Raw genomic sequence first — 21,686 nt, 5'->3', positions numbered from 1 at the left:
AGCAAGGCAGCTCTAACCCCAGCTTTCAGGCACTGGGCAGGGAAAGCAGAACAAATAGTTTCAGCTTCAGCTTATCCAGGAACTCAAGAGGAATGAGTTATGCTGTCAGTGAAAACTGCTCAAGCCAAACAAATTTCATTTTTCATCTGTATTTGAATGCAGACATGCACAAACTTGGCATACACAAGGCACAGGAAGTGTATGTTATTTCATGAATTTATCGTCAGCAGTAGCAGTGAGATACTCCTAAAAGTAATTTGTGGGTACATTAAATGCACTCCAGCACTTGATCAGAACATTAATGAAACGTAGAATGATATAAAATCAATCAGTGGTACCCCTCTGCCCCTCTTTGAAGTCTGATTTCAGTGGGATCAGAGTCAAGCCAGTCCATGGCATAGCTGAAATCTGTCGTAAGATTCAGATCTATCTGGACTACTGCTGCATTAGTCATGGATCTCTCTGGCCTCCCTTCTTTCCTCCTCTTCTGTGCCCACCCTGTCAGAGCTTGTGTTACTGTTCCAAAAGTGCTCCTGCTCTAAAAAATGACCTCTGAGGTCTGTTTGCTTTTCCACAGGCATGGCTCTTACTGCAGTCAAATCCTCCAAATCCAGTAGAACAGAACTGAATCTCTGAGAAGCCAAAGAATACTCGTGAAATTCCATGGTTCCCTGAAGCAAGCACCAGAGCCCAGCAAAGAAAAATTTCTCTCCCCAAAAGAACTGGCAAAGGAAGGGAGACCTAAATACCACAAATGGTCAGAAGACTCAAATCTGTACTACTTGTACTATGGGAAGGAGGAGGAGAAAGAGGAGCAAACTACTTCCTAGCATGACAGGATGATTAGAGGTATGCAGCAAGGCGAAAGGAGGGCTTGATGCTCAGATAGGTGAATAAGCTCTGATTAAAACACTTGGATGTACAGTCCAAGGAAGTCTGAGTGTGTCTGTCCACTTGTATGTACATCTGTCTGAAGTTACCTCAGTTTAGCACAGCTATCCAGTGGAAACTGTGCTGCACTGCAGCAATAAACAAACAAAGCCCCTGAGCGTTCCAGTCACTTGGGCCAACTGTGCCAGTCCCAACCCAGACATAAATAGGCTGATTTTGCATGGGAGGGGGTGCATCAATTTTGTACATTAACAGGTCATATCTCACACTTCACATGGCTGTAAGATAATGTTATTAATTTCTTTAGGGTGCTGTGTTATTTGATTTAAGAAAAAATGCATTTTGATTCTATTTATATAATGTTTGCTTGCTGGTACACTGAGAAGCTTTAAGCAAAGAATCAAATTATTCTCACACCAAAAATAATGAACTAGGATGTCTTTTTTGATGAAAATGATCTCTTGTTGCCAAATGCTTCACATTTGAAGTAATGGCTTAAATCTTGGCCATGCTTCCTAGGTAAGTCTTTTCTCATAACCCCTTCAAACAGTGTTTTCAAGCAGTCCTTTTACCATATTAAAACTTCACATGTAGTTGTGAGACCATATGTTTGATTTTGAGTTATGGACAAACTAGAGCATAAACAGAGCCACAGAATTCAAGATCTCATTCTCAACTTCCAAAACTCATTGTGTAGATGCATTTGAATACAGGGGTTTGGTTTGGCCCCCCTTTGATTTTTTCTTAAATCAATTGTCTTGTTTTATTTTAAAGGTACTTTGCTACTTTTATTTTTGTAGGCACAGGGTAAAGCAAAAAGGAAATCAAATACTGTCAGAAATAATGAGGGATGCAATTCAATGCTGTCATGAGGAAAAAAAAAGTTTCAGGCTTTCTCCTTCCTTTCATATTTAAACTGAAAATACCTTTTAGTTGGATAATTTGCCTACTGTCAGTGACCAGAAGCACCTGAGTACTGCATGCAATAAAATAATGAATGTAAAGCTGACTTCCATGCAAAATAACCAGCAAAACCCATATTCCACTTTAGCTCTTAAAACAGGACTTATGTAAAATTCAAAGGGTACATCAGTTTGTGGGAGTATTTCAATAGCTGTCTACTTCCTTTAAAAATCCAGGGGACAAAAAAATCAAAATACTATTTAATTCCTTTCCCATTTATATTTTAACCACCATATTACTTCAACTTCTGAGAGACAGCACACAGCCAAGCTGGAGTCTGCAACTGTAGGTAGCACCACTGCAGTAATAAAAGCATAGTGTATCATAGAAATATTAACCTGAGAGATCATTGTATCAGGAAGCTCACATACAGATCTAGGAACTCCCGGTCAAGGCTGTACAGATACATTTTGCAGTTGCTGACAATTAAAAAGAAGTTACAGCACAACAATCTAAAACAAAGCATGTCTTCAATTTTTAGCAAATCAAAAGGGATGATGTGTTTAATTTATTTTTGTTGCATTTATTTTCACTTAATTTATTTTCAGAACAATGGTTTCAAAAACATACTTCCAAATATTTAGTGGGTTTCTTTTCCTATCTGAAAAGCTTTGTTTCAAAGCGTTTCAAATACAAAACTCCAGAAATAAAAGGCTATTTATTTTCACCAGAAAACCCTACCTATACTGGAATATATTAATGAAATGCTTGCTTTCACAGTTTTTGTGAGAAAGTTCTGACCAACACATTTTTTCAGTTCTGTTTCATTTTCACTTACTCCTTTCTGTAGATGCACAGTATCAAAACGTCAATATTTAGGTCCACAAGCCATTCATGAATGCCAAGATGAAAGGATTCCACTCTATAACTTGACAAGTCACTTGCCTCTCCCAAACTTCTATTTAATGGGGCAAATATTTGCTCTCTTGCATCACACACAGAGTTTGAATAGGCACTTTGGGTCTGCCGAGCCAGACTGAGAAGTGGAAACCTGTCAGAGAAGTTAGATAGAACCATAGGATAGAATCACAGAAACATTTACGTTGGAAAGACCCTTAAGATCATTGAGTCCAACTGTTAACCAGTACTGTGATGCCTCTGGCAGATTTCAAAAGCTCTGCTCCAAGAGAAAGCATACAATGATGGAGAAATTTTGAAAGACAACAAGAATTAGGTTCCTGTGTGTCACTTATGCATGTAAAGAAACTGCTTCATTCACACCATGCCCTGCTGCATTTCTAATACTGGGGTGAAACAGCTAATGGCACAACTCTATCTGTAACTGCAACCTCACAACAAAAATGAAATGTAGTCATACTCATTGTTACCACATGCCTTTTACTTTCTTGGACGGAACTGTCTAACACAAAAAAATTTATTAGTTTCAATTAGCTGCTGCATCTCTCCATGGCTACGAGCATTTAGCTGACTGTACACCACAGCTTTATCTTCAGCTTCACTCATCCAACAGACACTGGAGTGAAAAATACTGCTTACTTTTGCTCTAACGGGCAGGACCCCTACCTTCAAAGCAGATATTTAAAAATGTTTTGTCCTCCCCCTTCAATGAAGAGACAATCCATTACAGTGTGGGCTCTGTAAATGTTACTCAGCAAAACCAAGGTGATAGATTGCTTTATTTAGGTAGGATTTTTTAAATAATTAACTGGTTTTGGAGCACCAACACCATTGACTTTCACTGGGATTTAGACAAAAAGGCATTTGGGGGGAATTCCACGACTGCTTTTTTTTCTGCTATGCTACAGAGTAATTTTGAATCTTTTGGAGGAGGGAGGAGAAATGTGGGCATTCAAGAAAACAAACAAACAAACAAGCACAAAAGTCTCAGGAGATTTTTAAAGAAAGCAAGCTGCTTTTGGAATAGCTATTCTGAACAATTACTTATTTGAAAGTTTTTTAATACCATATTCAAAAGTTATCATTTAAATGTCTCCTTCCAGTTCTAAGAGAACAAAAGCCTGCATCACAACACCCACCAAAATAAGTCTGCCAGAGATGGCAGGGATTGCATGAGCTGCAGATATTTTCCCTTCCTGGCAAGGTGGTTGCACAATTCCAAGAATGTGTGCGGAGAGCATTTCTTCCAGTGTCTGCCTCCTTGCTGGAAGAAAACTCCCAATGCCCTACCCCGGCTGGTTCTCCTGCAGCATGGTGCTCCAGTGATGCCTTACAACTGCAGAAAGATCCCCAGGGAAGATGCTCAGATCTGTGAAATATATCATCATGCCTCCCTCAGTTTGTTATCTGTTTTCAGGGAAGTGACAGGCCCTGATCTACTTTATGAATCAATTAAAAGAAAAAAAAAAATCAAAACCACCACACAATAAAAAACCTAACCAAAAAAACAACCAAACAAAAAAACCCTTCCAACAAACTTAGAAATGAATCCCACTACTATCACTTGTCTATGTTCTGTGAGGTTTTGAGGCATTTTGCAAGTTACTGTCATCATATGGCCGGCCTAGGCACAGAAAAAACAACCCCACTTCTGGCTTGTTTAATTTCTTTGTTAAAAAGGAAAAGATATTTATGCCCAAATGAGGACATTGCTGAATCCAAAGATAAAATCTGTAGGAAATTTAAATGGAAAGTAGCATGTGTCTATCAGAAAATGAATAATTTGTAATAAATTTTGTTGTCAGGAGCTCAGGCAAACACCCATATTATACATTTTAGTAGAACACTATTTAAACATGGAAGAAATTACTCTAAGCCACAATGTATGTGCACCCCTTCTTAAATAATGGATTCTCCCTTGTAATCAGCAGGTTTAAGTCCTCTCTACCCGATTCAAACTTTCATTAATCGAGTCTACTGATGGCTTATATAAGTGAGAAAAGTTGTGTGAGGGCCACATGGCTCATTTCTACATTTTACGCCTTACACATGCACCAGTCTGACACTGTACTGATGCTGCTGAACATTTACTTGTGCAGTTCCTCCAAACAGCCTGCTCTGACAGACAGCAGGCTTTGGCCATCTTCCCCTCCACAAGTGGGAAAGGGATACAGATGTCGTTCCTACAAAGCTACAAGGTCATATGAAATCTAAACCTGGAAGGCAAAGAGAATCCAAGCAATGAAATCTCGTGTCCACTTGGATCTCCAAAAAACAAAGTTTCTATGTCAGATTCAGCAACTGATCAAAAGAATGGGTTTTTTTCTGTTTTTAAGGTTAACATTGCTGATATACAGAGACTACACACAGTCCAGTGACATGCAACTTCATCCAGTATTTTGTGAAGAGAAATCTAAATGTTGGCTCTCTTCTTATTTCAATCAGTAGCTAACAACAAGTTCTTTCTTTTCTGTCTAACCAGATCCTTCCCTTTGTCCTTCCCCAACTGCAAGAAAACAGTGGCTGGGACGTGGGTGTTTTATTTCATTCTGTAGCAAATCTCTAAAGGAGTGCAATCACTGTGCTCTTAGGTATTTAGATTAATAAATCTGTCAAGATTTTTAAATTCCCAGGGGATGGTTTTTTTCATATTACTATTTTTTTTGTACAAGGCAAAGAACAAAGAGGACTTCATCTAGCTTAAGGAACATAGGCGTTATTGTAAAAGAAAAAAACCCAAACATAAATCTCACCTTTGCCACTGGCACATGTCTGTACTGAGGATGCAACTATTGTGGAAGCTGATGAAATAAGCAACAGCTACAACCTCTGCCCACCGAGGGCTTCGAATCTGACACTTGTGACCGACAGCCAGTGATCAAAATAATGGAATGAAAGGGTTACACCACCCTATATTGTTTACTGGACCAGCTGCTGTTCCCATGTAAGTGAACAGCAGTGGGGCCAGCAAGCCCTGAACTGTGCCACTTCCTTCCACCAGAGACCTTGGGAAGGGGTTCTGCTAATGGTGACGGGATGGAGCACTGCTAGAATATGGCTGGGAACAAGTCTGACATATCACTGAGCTCTTTCCATCTGGTATTTCCTTCATACTGGATGTATACATCTAGACAGAAGAAAAATCTATAGCAGCCATACAAAAATCAAAATCTGTTTTTAACACATAATTATTATTAACATAATAATATGTTTTTAACACATAATTATTAGTCCTAAGTGCTAAATCAACATCATTACATACAACTCCATTTTTATCACACAACAGATACCCTTTCAGAATTTTTTTTTTAAGAAACATTTTTTTTGCCTTAAGTTCTTGTGTTTGGTTTGTAGCCAGAGGGAATTATTTTGGGAAAGTGTAAGGCCACTTGGACAAGAGATCCCTGGGAAAGTGGACTGAAAAAAAAAAAAAAGGGGCTGTCACTCATCACTTCAGAAAAAAGATTGCTTTCCCTCACTCTTTTCTTGCTTACAAGCATATCTTCAAAATCTGTGTTAGAATAAAAATTCTACAAATTACCTTTTTTATTATGTAAGAATGCACAGGATTTTCTCTCATAAGAAAAAGCACAACTTTTGGAGATGATCAACAAACAACCCCTACTACAATTTATCCATCATGGAGAGTTTAACACCTACCTACCATGTCACTCCTGTATATATAATTTGGAATTAACATCACAGCTATTTTCACTCACAGAGGGTTTATTATGCATGGGAACAGCCTACATTAATATCCAGCTATGAAGACAACAGAAACCTCCCAGAGAAAAGCCCTCTTCCACATCCACTGCAATATTGCAATTCTATCACACAAGACAAAGAAATTCCACAATCTGTGTAACCCATTTTACAGAAAGGGGGCAAAAGAAATCACATCTCTGAAAAGTATTTTCATTTCCTCAGACTAACCACACATGCCTTCTATCACCTCTCTGCCCCTAGCACATGTAGCACAGAGTTTCAGCTACAGTCAATACAGTGTAATTCAAATTTACCTTGACTGAGCCAGATATCAGCTTTCAAGAACCATCTAAAGACTTAAGTGCCACTCAATCCTCTCCAGGTTTTTATAAACACTGGGCCTGGAAAATCTTCCTTTATGGGCTATTTTAGACCAAGAAGGAAAAGAATGCAGAGTATTTCTATTTCTTACCCAGAAGACACAGAGTGCCTAGTTAGTCTTTCTGCAAGAAGGGTCAGCTTGATGCCTTTGCTTGGTGGCATCTCTGGCATTCAGACACAAGGAAAAAGGTCATCTTTTCCCTCTAGCCATTTCCAACAATTTGTTGTGTTGGGGCTAGGAAATTGTAGCTCAGTGTAGACAAGGGCATCAGGCTCTCAGAGGTTTAAATAGAGATGGAATCTCTGACATGGAAGGGATTTCAGTGCAGGCAAGGAAGGATGAAGGCATAAGATCGATACAGGCATATGAACATCTTAATCTTTCTACAGTTTTTCCTGCACACGTGAAAAGGATAAAACAAATAACATTTCCAAGTGCCCTAAGGTGGTTCCCTAGTGACAGGCCTACCTCCTCCAACAGTCAAGGGTCTCACAGCCAAACTGGACAAGCTGGGAAACGCTGCCCTGTAATCCCCAGAACCCAGCAACTGGGACACATGGTTATGCCCAGAGCAAGGCCCACTGAGAAGCCAGAGTGACTCAGAGAAGTGTAAAACACTATTTATTTTGTAACTGTGCCACAACATTACATCATCCCCCTTACTAAAAATCTTATATTGCCCTTAAATGTAATTTTCTTACATGCTCAGTTCTGTGCTTCAGGCTCAGCAGTGAGCATTCATATCTAGGTGTACCTGCACTGCAAATAGAAACTCTGCAAATACCCCCAGATGTACAAAAGTTCAAGTATTTCTCTCTCTTCTGAATACTCACTGGTTTAACTATATTTTCAGTGACATTTTCACTATTGTAATGATTCCATAAACACATTTTTAGGATTCTTGCCAGGGCTTTTCTTACACTAAGTGCTTGCATGTGTATATTTTTGTGCATGCTTGTTTTTATAATAAACTTTCCAGTATACTATTCTTTCTGACTGCCTGATGGTCAGGAATGACTGTCCTGCACTGAGTTTTTTTTCTCTACGAGGCTTTTCAGCAACACAAAAAATTATATCCAGATGAATTAATTGACTCAGCATTTGTTTTGTCAGCTTCTTCCCTACCTTAATCAGGCCTCTATACACATCACTGTGCACAAATATAAACTCCAGGTGTAAGTCAGAGTACATGTCACAGGCCACTTCACAAGCCTGCAATTATGGATGGAGCAGGTACCCTGCACTTTGCCTCCCAGACCAGAATACTTCACCCAGAGAGCAATGGATATTGGGTGAGGCCCACAAATTATTATCTGGAGAAAATGACAGCCAAGAAGGGTTACAGTAGTGGCCCATAAAACCATGACTGTTACAGGGAAATTATGATAGCTCTTCATTGTCTCTTCCACACAAGAATTATAGGGCAAACTTGTTGTTAAAATTCAAATTCTTTGGGTGGCTCTGGCAGCAATAAGAAAATAAGCATCAGTTTTAAGTGAATAAAAAATTGAATTGCAGATACAACTGGAAGTTCAAATATATTTGAAAATAACCTAAGTTTGAACAGGGGTTGAGATGGATTATCTAAAGAAATGTCTAAATTTATGGCATAAACAAAGGTGCAAAAAGTTTTAGTTTTTAAAAAAATGTTTCCCTTGCCAATGTTTGATTGGCAACAGACAAACCATGAGACAGTTCAATTAAACAAAAAATGTCCAACTTATCTTGTACTGCTAAGACATCTCCACAAGCAGTCACACACATGCACACAGTAACTCTGAACCACAGCAGTTTATCATTTACTTTATTCTACAAATTAAGAGAGTATTGGATGGTGACTCAGCAACAAATATAGGGTTTTGTAAACATTTTTTATAATTGTTTACTTCTGATACTGGCTCTGATTCCCCATTTTATACCTGTATGCCTCATAATTAGAATATTAATGTGAAAAGCCTGGTTTTGCAGTACCCCACTCATCTACTGGAAGTCTTCACATTAGCTAAGACCCAGGACTTGCACACCAAGCCTGCTTTCTTCTCTTGCTAAAAGCAGCAATGTGCCATCACTGGAATCAAACTTATTATCTAGAAGGTTAATAAGTTTCTCTCCTAACATCTATGTTATTAATTTACCAGGATAGTAATCTGATTTGTTGGAGGGGTGAAATCACTTCAGGAAGAAGAAGGAAATGGAAAGGTAGGGGAAAGTGTCATTTAGGAATTGTAGCCTTTTTTTTTTTTCTTTCCGTCCTAGTATTATGGGATTTATCTGATTTCTGTGATATTGAAAGATAATGTGAAGTGGCATAATGTTTCTATAATATATTAAAATATAATTTGGAAAAGACCTTCAGCACATATTTTCTTTTTCCAAGAACCACATTACTCTTTATTGACAGCTCTACCAACTGGCATAAACTGGAAACAAGGGGCAACTGGAAACATACAGAAACATATAGAAATAGATAGACACGAGAGACAGCAGAAAACAACCACACATTTTAAAATGAAATTAATGTGAGAAGAAATAATATGAAACATGAGGATTGAATACATGGGAAAACCTGGAAATATTAATGCTGAATGATTTAGAAGGAAAAAAAAATACTGAGAGTGGCTGGATAGTTCATAGGAATAACTTAGACCCTTTTAGTTCAGAATTGATCCCTGAACAGATCAGCATTCAAAATTATTTAAGTAACTTTTTATGTATGTTCCACTTTATAGACTGCACACAAAATTTTCATAACCACAATGGCCCTGAGTACATACTCCCCAAAGCATGCAATGTCATTTAGAGTGTTTGATACTGATTCTCACACTGGGTAACTCCCAGTGCAACACAGAAGTCTCTAAAGTTGACTGTACAAATGTTCCAACACAAACAGACTAGTTGGGATCCTTCTGCAAACAAAGAATTTACATGACATCAAACTCTGCTTTTTGTTAATCCAAATTTTGACCTCTTGTTCATTTGCCTTTTCCTCTTTGTAATGTGCTTTTACGTACTTCTGAAAGCTTTTAGTGTCCCCCCTAAATTTTCTCTTTCAACCAAACTACTCAAGCTCTCCTACATTCCTCATAGGTAAGAAGTCACAGAGCTCTGATTATTCTTCTTGCTGTATTCTAAATCCTCTTCCCCTGTAGAATCATATCTTTAGAAGCTGGGTGCCTGAAGTGGGCTCTTGTCAGCTCTGTGGAGAATAGTTTCTTATGTAGAATGACACCTTTTTGCAGAAAGCATCATGTTTTAAAAGTACTGTGTGTTATGTGAACAAACAAATGCAAACAGAGAAAAGGTGGCACCCCAAATACTCAGATGGTAAAAGCCAGAATTGGTCTTTTTTGGTTTAAATAAACTAATTTTCTGTCTCTGGATATCCATAATCTTATGCTTTAATTTTGTTCCAGCTGTATTGGTAAGCACCAACTGAATGACAATGAATAATCAATCAACAAGAATGCACTGAACCATTTCACTGCTGCACACATATCAGTGCATGCTGGTTACATTGGAAGTTTTTGAGTAAAAATTAAAACACTCCACCTAAGGAACAGCAGGGTCATTAATAGTTGGGGAGGTAAATTAAGAGCTATAAGCCACCTCTCTAATGACTCACTATTTTGCATCAACCCAGTATAAGCACAGCTACATATATATATATATATATATACACACATATATATATATATGCATGCATACATAAAAACCTCCACAATCCCCAATGCTAAATCAAATAATTACATAGAAACAACACTCAAAACCTATGTTCATTCTTATCAAAAGGTCACAGATTCTTTCCTCATATATAGTATAATTTATTCTCAGTTGTCTTAGGAATGTGGAAAATACTATGACATGAAATGTTATTTAGGAGCATTAAGAAAGTTAAATGTTTATATTCAGTAAACGCCCCGATCCTTCTTCTGTAGCCAGTGTGCACAGTGCATATATTTTAAAATGACAGATTTAAATATAACTGCATTCCCATTTTACTTACTAGCCAATCTACAGACTGTGACTGGTTCCCAACTCTCATTTTTAAGTAAATAAATTAATACATATGCTGGAAGTTCCTCTACCAGACAGTCACGCTTGGATTACACTGTTCCCTTGCCTAAAGATCCCAAGTTCAGTCAAAAAAGGAAAAAAAAATCTCTTGAGGATCCTCCTATTTCCCTCTTCTCAGAAGTCTGGAAAAAAATATGCTGAAGGAACATGAGCTCAGATTTGTACATGAGGCCTTATTTTTTGATTGACAATGAATATTATATAGGTATGTTAGTGTTACGGTTTTTTGGCAGAATTTCTACAGAACCTAAATATTATACAAAAATTCTGCCTGAAACACTTCTACTTGAGCAAATATATTTGGACTGCGCAGTGCCTTTCCAAAATTTGCCCTTCTAGTATTTTTTAGGGAGTTTTTTTAATGTAAGAGATCAGTAAATTTGTTAGCAAAGTTTACCAAAATTTTAGCAACTTCAACAATGGGACTATGACCCATCGTAGGGATCTTATTTACAAAAATAACCCCCAACAAAAAAGAGCACGAAGTTCTCCCTAATAAGAAAAGAAATTAATAAGACATCTCTGAAGTAAAGCCATATTTGAATCCTCAAGCTGCAATTTTGGAAAGTTGTAAACTCTTAAAAAAAAATTATGAAAAAAACCACAGGATCAGCAAATTTCTGGAGTGTTATCTGACGTTGGCTCTGTCTTGTCTCCCTCTGTGGATTATTCCATAGTCAGAAGCTTTGATCAAGTCCACCTCTTCGCTAGTTCTCATGAACTTCACCCTGAAATTTGCTGTTCCAGAATCATAAAGTTGGCCTACAGAGACACAGCTTGGAAAGACCTGATGGAAACTGGTCCTCATGAACTGAACACCATGAAAAAATAAATGAAATCACTTTTTGCTCTTACCACACTGTGGTTTTTGCTGTTACTGTACTAGTTCACCACCTGCAGTATAGAGGGAAGAAAAAAATAAAATGTTTTTTACTGGGCAGAGGAAGTGAGTTTAAGAATCAGAGTGTAAGCCAAAAAGTGGTAAGAAACTTTAAAACAATTTTAAGCAAATTGTGACAAACCTAGACTACATTAAAAAAAGAGTGCATTACATAGCCTCCAAGTTGCCTGCAACTTCATGCCAGTTCGATTTCTGTTGTTTACGATAATTAAAGAAACACTAAAAACTTTCCTTTGCTTCAGGCAACATGACTGTGTTTTCAAAATACATCCAAGTGTACCCTCAGTCAGTTCACAGACAACACCAAGTCAGTGAGTGTTGATCTGCTGGAGGGTAAGAAGGCTCTGCAGAGGGATTTGGATAGGCTGGATTGATTGGCTGAGACCAGTTGTATGGGGTTCAATAAGGTGAAGTTCCAGGTCCTGCACCTGGGTCAGAACAACCCCATGCTACAGACTGGGAGAAGGGTGGCTGGGAAGCTGCCCAGAGGAAAAGAACCTGGGGGTGCTGGTCAACAACAGCTGAACATGAGCCAGGGTGTGCTCAGGTGGCCAAGAAGGGCAATGGCATCCTGGCCTGGATCAGGAATAGTGTGGCCAGCAGGACCAGGGTAGTGATTGTCCCTCTGTGCTTGGCACTGTGCTTGGTGAGGCCACACCTCAAGTTCTGTGTCCAGTTCTGGGTCCCTAAATTCAGGAAGGATGCTGAGGTGCTGGAGCATATCCAGAGAAGGACAATAGAGCTGAGGAAGAGTCTGGAGAACAAGCCTTACGAGGAGTGGCTGAGGGAACTGGGAGTGTTTAGTCTGGAGAAAAGGAGGCTCAGCAGGACCTTATCACTCTCAACAACTGCCTGAAAGAAGGGTGTAGTGAGGTAGGGGTCGGTCTTTTCTCTCAGGTAACTAGTGATAGGATCAAAGGAAATGGCCTTAAATTGTGCCTTAAATGTGTTTAGATCGGTTATGGGGAAAAAAAAACTTCATGGAAAGGATTGTCATGCTCTGGAACAGGCTGCCCAGGGAAGAGGCTGAGTTGCCATCCGTGAAGGTACTTAAAAGATGTGCAGATGTGGCACCTGGGCACAGGGTTTAGTGGTGGGCTTGGCAGTGCTGGGGTACTGGTTGGACTTGATGACCTCAGAGGTCTTTTCAAACCTAAGCCATTCTGTGATTCTGTGTTCTTCCACCAGTTCGCCTTATCTTTGAGATGCCAACAGAAGAAGAGCTCAGCACATGACTATGTCGTGATTTTCTTTCTTCTGTAATACTACGCAAACAAATTAATATGAAATGTTCTTAAAGAAAAATTATGGAAAAAACCAGCTGATAGTTCCAAATCATTAACAAAGTACATATAACAATGTCCTCCTCATCCAAAACTACTCGTCATAACAGCCTGAGAAAGAATGCAGTCATGGTATTTCCTCCAGCACCAGAGAAGTAGAGAGAATCCTATGAGAAAGTTATTTCCAGCATCTCTGACTTCCACTGACTATCCAAAACAAAAAGTGAAAAAGGACTTACCCCAGAGTTTCTCTGGAATGGATATCTGGTTAGACAACATTTTATGAGGCAAAATTGTGATAAACCATGGCACAGACATGCAGGATAGCACATTTGTCAGCATTTTACACCAAATTTCTCTTCCCTGAGTGGTTCTTTGTTCAGAGCTACCTCAGCTTTGCTGCATGGTAAGAATATGCAGAGTTGTCAAGCAGCAGCTGACTTGCCAAACAAACTACTTCCTTCTACAGTCAACTGTGTACATCCAGTTCATATCTGAAGATCTCTGGGAGGAATTACTCTGGAACTGTTGCTGGGAAGCCTAATGGAGCTACAGAGAAATGACTCCGTCAATTTAGAAAAACAGAAAAAACCACAACACACGAAAACCCAACCAAAAATATACAAATAAAAAGCTTCTTTAATTCACATAAACTTCATCTGATGTCTATGGGACAAAATGATTTTGGCTTAGAGCTTATTCAAATGTTAACAGTAACATACAAACATTTAACTGCTTGAAAAGAAGTAACACTTGTTCACTCCATCCAGTCCAACATAAATAGAAATAAATGCTTTAGGATATGAAGGGCCTTTGAATTTGGATGGAGTAGAAAGGCTTTTACATAACACACTATGCTGAGAGCTAAAGCTTCAGTAGTTCAGCCTGCCTTTTCTTGTTGCAAGTGCATGAATGACAGATGCTAGAAGAGTCCTTGTACTTTGGTAAAATAAACAACCCTGAACTGAGCATTCACAGAAATAAAACAATGTCAAGTTCTCTACACTTTAAAAAATTTATAACACTGAGTTCTGACATGGAGATGGGACTACAAGCAGTTTGATAAAGAGTCTTAAAGTATTCTAGTGCAAAGAGACACATTGTTAGAATAGCATAAGTCTATGTATCTCCCATAGGAGAATGTAGGGTCTGTACTAGATGCATTACTCTCCCTCTCTGGCAGTGGAAGCACACTGCTATTAAAAAGATAAGATAATTATGGATGCCTCACCCCCCCGACATTAATATAACTGGTCCGCAGTAGGAGAAAAATTCTGTGAAAGAACATGAAATGTTCTTTCCTCTTACCAAAGTTCCTCTTAATATCTAGGCAAAAGGGGGATTGGAGATGAGGAAAACTGGAAAATCCTTTCTGCAGGTTCATTGCTTGGTTGCCACTGAAGTCTCTCGAAGAGACGAACACAAGTGAAAAACAAGCTTACTAGCACCATCTTAAATGCAAAAGGTCTTGGTTAAGCAAGTGGTGAACTTATTGTCCTGTCATTGGTCTAACATTACTGAAGGCATTAATTAAGGCTACCTAAAGCTTTGGATAGATTAAATAAAAATAGTAAATACTGATCTGACTCCACCTACATGAACAGTATGAGCATGTATTCATTATGCAAAATGAGACAAGTTTATAAAACCAAAGAAATTGTTATGAACTTAAAGAGTTGTCTGAATTTCTACAGTTAGGAAAAGGCCTTTGTCCAGAATATAATACATAGAAATGACCATTTTCTATTAATTGTTTCAAGGTAATGTTTTGAATGTTCACAAGAAAAGAGGGGTTTTTTCCAGATGAAATGCCATGGCAAAAGACGAGATCAAAGTATCCATTTGGGAATACATGTAGAAATGCTGATGTGTCATGAAGCATTCATTTTTTTATTCCTTTTCTCCTCCTGGTGAACATGGTGGCAAGCAAATTTCTTACTCAGTAATAAACCAACACTTCGAAAAATCTTAAGAGTACTGAAATTTATGTGGATGTTGTATCTGTTCACCAGCAATGTCAGAGAAACTTTTCATCCATATCAGAACTTCTTTTCATGTAGCTGCTGCCCAGTAGCAATGATTTCAGTGGCTTCCTGTGAAAGATCAGAGACACAAGCTGGACAGAGCACTCATGTCTTCTTCATCATCTTGCTAATATGAACTCAGAGGACTTGTTTCCAGAGTTGACTGCTCTTTTAGAAGTTCACTAAAGTACTTCGTTCTTAAAAAAAAAGGGGGGGTGGGAGGGCAGGAAGAAAACTAAAGTAGGGGAAAAAAACCCTGTGTTAGTCCTTCACTTACATGAACTTAGCCTATGGTTCTTGGGAACAAGTTAACATTGTTTAATGTCTCTAAAAGAGAGCAATGGAAACACTGAACCAAAATCAGTAACTTGCAACTTAACTGATTGCAACTTAATATATAATAAAAATAACGGAACTGGTGAAAGATTTGCAAATGTCATTGAGCTGACAGGCTCTCTGCTAAGCACTCCAAAGGCCATGCTCTGATCTATTACAGCAAAGGAAGAAGACTGAAATAGAATGAAGGATTGAAAAGCAACTCTACCAGAATCTGTGAGCATTGCCAACCATGTCTCTGCTCAAGCTCCTATTTTTCCACAGGACAACTGAGAGCAGAAGCTGGCCTGCTTCCTTCACACCACACTCTCAGGAGTTAGAATAAAAAGTACTGTGTCTCCCCCAACACTAAAATTTGATGCAATTTGAAGAAAATTAGGGCTGTTGCTATAAGATCTATTTTTGCCAGTGACTAAATATGCAATGAAACTATGTTTTTCCCAGTCCTGAAGAAAAAAATGGTTATGATGTTTGGAATTAAATTGCTATGGTTTAGTGATTTTCTCATATTAGGCAGTTTGAGCATTAATGAATATGAAAAATTTAATTCTGTCTCTATATGGCTTTTTTTTTGTGCAGAAGGGAAAATAATTTATTAATGATGCAACTAGGATATCAAAATAGTGTATTATTTCAAAATTCAGTAATTGTGTAGTCACAAAGTGAGCAATATCTGTGAGATAAGGCATAAGACCCATGTGGCAGAGATGGATTAGAAAACATGAACATTTTTATTCAAGTTCTGCTTGACTCCCTTTTTAACTTCAGTGTCACTGAGCCAAGTATTTCCTTTGATCATAAATATATTTTCCCAAGGATGCTATATTTCATTTGAAACAGGGCACAAATTATCTTTCTAAAATAATAAAAAAACCCAAACCCTATACAATCTTTTGGCAGAAAGTTTTAAAAGAACATATATTACAGACAAAATGTGTGCCACTTGGCTTCATTAAATAAAATTTCAGGAAGCTTATTTAAAAGAAAAATACTCAAAATGCACACACAGAATGCATAACACTGCCACCAAGCACATTCTGGTGGAACTGAAGACAAGTCTTATTTAATCCCCAATCATGTGTTAAAGGTTATGACTTCCGTGTTTTATCTTGTTACTTCTCAGGAATGGACAAACCCTAGATTTGAATACAGGGACAATTTATGCTTTGCTCATCCTCTGGGCCAGTGTCCCAGTCTCTGAACTGACACACATCTAATCTGAACTCTTGTACAATATCACCTGAGTGGAAACTTGCTCAGTGTCTTTGTACAGCAGCATAATTAGGAATCTTAGAAGATCTTTAATTGAATCAATCCCTGCTTGAAGAAGGGTCAGTCATGAAGCCAGACCAGGCTGCTCAAGGTTTATCCACTTGGCTCTTGAAAGCCTCCAAAGATGGAGCCTGCACAGCCTCACCAACAACCAGTTCCACTGTCTGATTGCTTTTAAAGGGAAGAAGCTTTTCCTTGTATCCAGACACACCCTCCTTTCTTTCATCTTAGGCCTGCTGTCAATTGTCCTTCCACCACCATGAAGAGCCTTCTTAATAACCTCCCCATGGGTACTGGAGGCTGCTGCTTGACAGACCCCCAAACCCAACTGTTGCCAGGCTGGATGAGCCCCATTCCTGCAGCCTTGCTTCCAAGAGCACGTGCAGCAGCCCCGGAGATGACGTCAGTGGCCCCCCACTTACCCTGACCCAGTTCACTGGCATCTTCCTTGCACCAGGAGGATCAACACTGGACACGATCTTCTAAAAATGCCCTAGTAAGTGCTGAGTAGAGGGGGATAATCGCTTTCCCAAGCTACCAGCTGTGCTCCTGTTATTACAGTCCAAGATAATGTTGTTCTTCTTCGCTGCCACAAACTGGCTCACATTCAGTTTGCTGTCTAGCAAGACTCTCCCAGTTTTAGCAGAATTGCTTCCCCAGTCAGTGAGCTCACAGCTTTTCTGTGTTCAATTTGGCCAATGCTGTATCATACACCTTCCAGAAAAACTGCCAGTCTTTAAGTTAACACTGCAAAGAATTGCTCCATTAAAAAAATATGTTATCTTTATTTTCCGTTTTGGTATGGCAAGCATCAACATCAGCTAGAGAATCCCAGTGGAAATTCCAGAGCTGACACACAGACAAAGGAATTTAGTAAATATAGGAGATAAATGATGCATTCGTAGGCTGGATTGATTGAACTGATACTAACAGCTTTGGGCTGTATTCCCTTTTCACTGGTGGACATAACAGAAGACATCCAAAATGGCATTAGTTACAGCTACAGTATGGTCTGTATCAATTCTTTTCTCTTTCTTTTTTCAATTCTGCCTCTATCAGATTATGTGCTAAAGAATGAACCTTGTAATACTGGAGTAAACACTGTTTGAGGTAGACATGTGCTTCCTCCACACGCAGCCAGGCCCTGGGTGTATGCTCATCTACAATGCAAGATCTGCATTTTCAGAATGTATCCTGATTCTGTATCCTACACTGGATGGCATACAGTGGTTTTGTAGCCAGACCATCCAACGGGCACTCATCTACAGATAAAAATCTGAAAGGCAATATCAGACAGATTCTCAGTATCATGCAGAGAAAACTTTTGAGAACTGTTCACTCTCTCCCATTACTGTCTCCTCTAAGTATATGAATCTACTATTAGAATAAAAACCACCAGCCAACAATACTCTATAAAAACTGCAATACTGTCACATTTAATTCTTTAAAAGGCAAACTTGCTGGAAAGACTTTGAATAAAACTTACAATGATGGGAAGCATGACAGAGGACAGAACGTTGCCTGAAACCACAGGTTAATAAAATATACCACTGGTGAAATGGAGACATTGTGTGTGTCTGTGGTCCTACAGTCCCACAGTCAAATAAGATGCAAAGAAGAATATATTTACATGAGGGTTGCATAGGGTAACAGAAATTTGGGCTGTTCAGAAAAAATGTTTTTATATTAACAACCATCAAAACAAAACTCTGAAATGTTTTCCTCTTCCCTGAATCACAAATTTTTTACATTTACAGCTGAAATTTGGAAGTTTTAACTTTTACCTCACAAGTTGCTATTGCCTATGTTATCTCACTTTATATTAGGAGGTCTCCTAATACTTTTTTGGGTTGTGTTTAAAAACAACGTTGACACCTTGATCTTGATAGCTTATCTTCTGCCATCACCATGTTATCCAACTGTTTGGGGACCCTCCTCCTCTGACAATATTGTCAAGCAGCAAGTAGTCACCTACCCGAGCTACTGCTGTGATGCTACATAAATGGCCATTTATTTCCAAAGGTTCAACCTCCCAATCTACCCATGGTGATTCTTTCCACTGCCAACACACTAGGCCACATTATTTCAGCTCTGTCACATTCAGGGCAAACTGAGAGTAATCAATTCCTTTATGGAACAAATGCAGGAATTTTGGCTTATCTCCTTTTAAAAGACCTAGAGTGAAATGCATGTCAGTTGTACAGCTATAGTTTTAACCCGTCTCTTAAGGATGATATTAACAATTGCTCTTTGCCATACGTTTTGTATGCCAGAACTAATTTTATTTCATAGAAGACTCTATTACTAAACAAATTTATTAGAAGACACATTGAAAAGAAAATGTGCAGTGTTCTCAAAAGTGTGATAAAACCATCTAACCAAGTTTGAGTACTTCATTAATTCCCTTTCTAACAGTTCTGTTCTGCACTATGGCTATAGCCCTACCATCAAGTAAAGCAAGTACCTGATACAGATTTTGGAAAGGACAGGCCACCTCAAACAATTCTTTGAAGCTCATGGCAAACCAATCCAGATATACTGAAGCAAGAATGAAGCAAGAGGGCTAGAGCACTGAAGGATCTTCTTGAAAAAGTATTTATTTTTAAAAGGCAGCTGGAAACTGAATGTTTGGACATCACTCCTGGTCATAGGAACATGACAACCTTTCCTGCCATGTGTCCACATTGAATTTACTGTCCAGCCTTGCAGTGTGCCCTGAAATCTAGTTGATCATATGATGACCTAATTCAAATTTCTCACGGATATTTTGGTGAAGTTTCATCTACTACAAGTCTCATTACAGAAGATAAGTGTTGCAGGGACCAGAAACCCACAGGCCCTGGGACAGGGCAACCATGGCTGTGTATACAGACTGGGGAACAAGAAGCTGGAAAGCAGCCCTGTGGAAAGGGATCCCTGGGGTCCTGGTCAATGGAAAGCTGAACCTGAGTCAGCAGTGCCCTGGCAGCCAGGAGGGCCAACCCTGTCCTGGGGGGCATCAGGCACAGCATCGCCAGCCGGGCAAGGGAGGGGATTGTCCTGCTCTGCTCTGCACTGGGGTGGCCTCACCTCGAGTGCTGGGGGCAGCTTTGGGTGCCACAGTATCAGAAGGATATAAAGCTGTTAGAGAGCTTCCAGAGGAGGGTAATGAAGCAGTGAAGGGCCTTGAGGGGAAGCCGTATGAGGAGCAGCTGAGGTCACTTGGTCTGTTCAGCCTGGAGAAGACCGAGGGGAGTTTTCTCACGACGGCAAGTGCAGGGGAAGGAACTGGTCTCTTCTCTGTGGTGACCAGTGACAGGACCTGAGGGAATGGCCTGAAGTTTGTCAGGGGAGGTTCCGGTTGGGTATTAGGAAAAGGTTCTTCACCCAGAGGGTCGTTGGGCACTGGAACAGGCTCCGCAAGGAGTGGTCACAGCACCAAGCCTGCCAGAGCTAAAGGAGTGTGTGGACAATGCTCTCAGGTACATGGTGTGACTCTTGGGAGTGTGGGGCCAGGAGTAGGTCTTTGATGATCCTTGTGTGTCCCTTCCAACTCAGAGAATTAATATTAATAATTCTATGAAGTCTCTGCATAATGTTGTAACCTCATCAGGTAATCCTCCATATAATTGCATCATGATGGTGCTTTAATAATCATTAATATAGGTCTAATACTTTCTATCCATGTTACGTGTTGGTAGGTCTATTAAACACTTGTAAAGTGCTTTAAGAGTTCCCAAAGGAAGGAGATAAGGAAAACTTCTTTAATTATTCTCTTCTAGAAGTATTAAAAGGTAAGGCTATCCTTGAGTCTGCAGTACAGTAGGACACGTGATCAGTGCACACAACCCATGGAGTAGGGAAGAGTACTGACTCACTTCTGAGAATTGAAGTGGTGCTTAGCACCTGCAGCTTATGGTCAGGAGTTAAAAAAACAAACAAGAATATATCAACATACAGCTAGTCCTTTACATTTAAACTTTTCTTCCCAAGAAAATAAAAAAGAGAACTTGATCTCTTGAAGGTATGGAGTTTATAGAAGTATGCACTGATTTTTAGAAGGGGCCTACAGAAAGCTGAGCAATTTTGAGAGAGCAGAGCAGTTTAATCATCACATAAGGACATGGGTACCTATTTACTCTCTAATTTCTGAAAATTCTCAACCTAGATTTGTCCAAGTACAAAATCATCTGATTATTTAGATGCTAGCTGAGTAGAATTCCGCTTTATGTACATCATTTAGTCAGTTGAACCACTACCAGGTGCCATAACTGAACTAATTACATAAGCTTATTGCAGTGAGTGGTACCCTTTCTTTCCCTATTCCCATGTTTTAATTACTTCTTGTAGCCTTCCTAAAAGCATGCTGTAATCTCTTCACAGCAGAAACTCATTCCTTAATGAGAACTGTAAAAATACTTTGAGTGCTGCAGAAATAACAAAATAACATGAATTCTTTTCCCAATTAGTTGCAATAATGTAGAAAATGCCCTAGCGAACAGCAAATCAATACCTGTGAGAAATACTAGCAATTTAACCAATCCTTTTCAGCTTGATGATTCCAAATCGCAGAGGCTACATCACCACAGTTATGCAGCTTCTTTTGTTACATAACACTGTCATCCAAGTTGATGAGTGCTTGACTTGTAAGCCTTTTTCTAAAAAGACAGGACCAAATCAAGTCGTATGTAACTAAGAATATTCTGATCAACTCACTCAGTACTGCTTATTTTAATTAAAAAAAAAAAGTATAACTCCTTAACCAGTTATCAGTTTGGCCCTTTTGTGAAAGATGCAGTAGATATCATATCTCATCTCCACAAGCTCTGCAACAAACTCACTTATCTCAACTCTGTAACTAAGATACTCATTCATTTTTCTGCCTGGTCCTTCCCAGATTTTAAGTCAGGATGCACTTCTAGAATCTCCCTTAATTGCACACTACTGCTCCCCCCTTCCTGTTCTATCTTTCCAGCTTTCTCCACTCACTACATGTTCCAATATGACACAGGATTTAC

General features: G+C 39.1%; 1 protein-coding gene across 1 annotated transcript in view; it reads left to right on the top strand.

Moving 5' to 3' along the window:
- COL8A1 (collagen type VIII alpha 1 chain) overlaps positions 1 to 21,686 on the top strand; it is a 123,946-nt gene that overhangs the window by 15,278 nt on the left and 86,982 nt on the right. The gene's annotated exons all lie outside the window — the stretch shown is intronic.

This window comes from Corvus kubaryi, unplaced genomic scaffold, assembly GCF_017639235.1.
Source record: "Corvus kubaryi isolate FWS band 111438036 unplaced genomic scaffold, C.kubaryi_AGA036_p1.0 37341, whole genome shotgun sequence".
Taxonomy (NCBI): Eukaryota; Metazoa; Chordata; class Aves; order Passeriformes; family Corvidae; genus Corvus; species Corvus kubaryi.
This window is presented reverse-complemented; position numbering and strand designations above follow the sequence as displayed.